Source organism: Theropithecus gelada, chromosome 8 (assembly GCF_003255815.1).
Source record: "Theropithecus gelada isolate Dixy chromosome 8, Tgel_1.0, whole genome shotgun sequence".
Lineage (NCBI taxonomy): Eukaryota > Metazoa > Chordata > Mammalia > Primates > Cercopithecidae > Theropithecus > Theropithecus gelada.
Genome location: NC_037676.1, coordinates 3,369,579 through 3,372,498, shown reverse-complemented (window position 1 = coordinate 3,372,498; position 2,920 = coordinate 3,369,579). Strand labels below are relative to the sequence as shown.

At 58.2% G+C, this 2,920-nt stretch overlaps 1 protein-coding gene across 2 annotated transcripts in view; it reads right to left on the bottom strand.

Annotated features, from left to right (window-relative positions):
• Positions 1-2,451, bottom strand: part of PPP1R3B (protein phosphatase 1 regulatory subunit 3B) — a 15,546-nt gene extending 13,095 nt beyond the window's left edge. Inside the window, exon 1 of one of the 2 annotated variants that reach the window (XM_025394543.1) lies at positions 2,190-2,451. The gene's annotated coding sequence lies outside the window, so the exon portion shown is untranslated. Of the gene's footprint in view, positions 1-1,409; positions 1,526-2,189 lie in introns of those variants that run through there. The other variant, XM_025394542.1, reaches the window with a different exon arrangement.
• Between the last annotated feature and the right edge of the window lie 469 nt (positions 2,452-2,920).

The window sequence follows — 2,920 nt, the reverse complement described above, 5'->3', positions numbered from 1 at the left end:
AAAAAAAAAAAAAAAAAAAAAAGAAAGAAAAGACAAAAAAAGGCCGGGCGCGGTGGCTCACACCTGTAATCCCAGCACTTTGGGAGGCTGAGGCAGGCGGATTACCAGGTCAGGAGATCCAGACCATCCTGGCTAACACGGGGAAAGCTCGTCTCTACTAAAACACACACACACACACAAAATTAGCCGGGCGTGGTGGTGGGAGCCTGTAGTCCCAGCTACTCGGGAGGCTGAGGCAGGAGAATGGCAGGAGAATGGGGTAAACCCAGGAGGCAGAGCTTGCAGTGAGCTGAGATCGCGCCACTGCACTCCAGCCTGAGCGACAGAGCAAGACTCCGTCCCCCCCCAAAAAAATAAATAAACAAAAACAAATAAAGAAACAAAAAATCAGATGCACAAGCAACCCACCAGGAATACTGAAAGCTGCCAAACTGCATTCAGTAAACATTCACAACCAGGTTATAATTTTCATTTTTAAAGATGTGGCCATCTACCTCCCTCCAACAATTAATTCTGTGTTCCCTTCCAAAAAGTTTCACTGATCCAGCATGAGGAGAGTGCACGTCTTTTCCCCTTGTATTTAGACCATGGGGCCCTATTGACAGCCTTAAAGGCTACTTGTACCCCTTGATCCTGTCCCCATCATCCAAAGAATCTTGATATGTGAATGAGGTTGCATATTCTAGGAAAGAGGCAAGTTCAAATGACACAGCCCCTGCCGTCTGAAAACGTAGGAGGGAAAACAGGGCACTAGGCTAAGAATGCCCGCACCTTGCTTTGTTGCTGGAGCAAGTCACTCAGCGGCTCTGGGCTTGAGGTCCCCCTCCAAGGTCCCTGCTGGCCCTGACATTGTATGTTGCGACCCACGCCTGGTGCCGCGTCTCTTCCCACTAACTTTTTTCCCTAAATACCTCAACTGTACTTTTGTGGTAAGTCCTCCAGCTGTCTTCACTTTAGTTTTGGCTCCTGGACAACTCTGCCCAAGGAACCATTTCCTCCTTTCCTCCTCTTCCTCCCAGCCCAAAGCCCTATTTGTCTCTTCTGCTGCACCCTGGGTCTCCCAGGCAGGCCCCGCCACTCAGACCACAGGTTCCAACACCTTCCAAGTCTCCAAGTTCCCAAGTCCAGTCTTCCCTCTATTTTCTCCTCTTTTTCAGAAAACAATGCTCTCACAGGCCCCCAAATCTTCCAGTACGCCATTACCGGCCCCCACTCCCTCTTTTGCAGCTACTGTGCCTTCCACACCCCTTTTTTTGGATTCCAAAAGGGGGCAGGAACAGGCCAGTGCTCTCCAGGCTGGAGGATCCTACCAGTTATTCTCCGACCCTGTCCCCTCCGTCCAGCTCGGCCAGGGCTGCACTCCGCCCCCAACCTCCCTACAAGCTTCCTGGGCCTCGCGCGGCACCCACCTTTTGGGCCGCAGATAAGCCCCCTCCCCAGCTCGCTCGCCGCATCGGAGAGCCCGCAGGGTTGTGGCAAGGGCGACTACGTGAGCGTCGGTGTGTCCGGGAGGCAGGGCCTGGGCTGGGTTCCCGGAGATGTTGGCGGGGGGAGGAAGACGACGAGGAGGAGGAGCCCGTTATCGCACCCGGGCGGGGCCGGCAGCGGGGCAACCCCGGCCCGAGCAAGCAGCGCGACACCAGCACCCCCGCGCGGCCGCCTGGCCTCCGCCAGCCCGGGACGGGGATCGTCCTAGGTCCTGTCGCCCTCGGTGGCCTGAGAGCCTACCAACTGTATTTCCTCGCGTTTTATAGGGAAACTAGGGCCCGGAGAGAGACGAAGCAGCTTGTCCTTAATCTCCAAACCCCACTACCCAACTTTGGAGACGTCTCCAGACCTGTCGGGACCCGGGGCTGGGAACTTGTGCTAGGTTCGAAGCCAGAACAACAGGTGGCAAAGGCATCAGCCGCCGCAGCCGCAGCTCCCGGGTCACGGTCGCAGCCGGGCCCAGCAGCGCTGTGGAGCACGTGGGCCCGAGAGGCGCTTCCCAGCTGCGGTCCCTGGATCGCCTATCCACGATGAAGCAACAGCTCCCTGGGGCCAGCTCCCTAGAGTGTTCCGGCCCCAGTGTGCCAGTGCGAGTCGCACGGTGAACATGTAGGTGACAGGAACCCAAACGGGTCCCCGCTGCACGCCCTCGCCTTGTCCCCGGCCCTTCCCTCGGACTCGAGGCTTGGGGAGGTACGTACCGGGTTCAGCTCATAAGTCCCGAGGGCAGACGCGCCAGCCCGCGGCAGCATCCGCACTGGGGGAACAGGGACAGCGGCCGCGACGGCACGAGCTGGGCGCCGGGCTCGGGTTCGCGCCCCCCGCCGGCGGTCACGTCCGTCAGTGCGCAAGAGCTGCGCGCTCACCTCCTCCCTCCAGCAGTCACCCGGGACTCGAGCTCCCCGCGGCCGCGCTGCCCCCTTTAACTTTCCGGCCACCTCTCGGGACCCCGGGTTCCATCCCAGGCCCCCTTCCACGTGAACGCCCCCCGCAGCCAATGGGCACGCCCGGGACCCCAGCCGCTGACCAATGGACGCGCAGCCACGGTGCCGGGGCGCACCACTTCGCCACGTGATCGGCAGCGCGCCCGGAGTGATCCGGCTGCGGGCCAGGGTCTGGGAAGGGGGTGGTGGGTCGCCGTTTCATCAGAAGCCCCAGAACGGGCGCCAGGGGGCAGGGGCAACTTCCTACAGGAGAGCGTCCCGTTAGAATGACAGGGCTTTTGCAAAAGTCTGACACCCGTGGCACAGAGCGCCCCAGATATGGAGGGTTTCACAGGTAGGTATACTTTAGAAGAAATTTCCTAACTTAAATCTGTTGTAATCACTACCTAAATCTACAGGGCCTCCGTGATACATATTATGCACCTTGAGATCTATAGAAAATGATCTTAGAAAAAGAAAAAAAATGATGACCTTAAAGAGTTTGAATC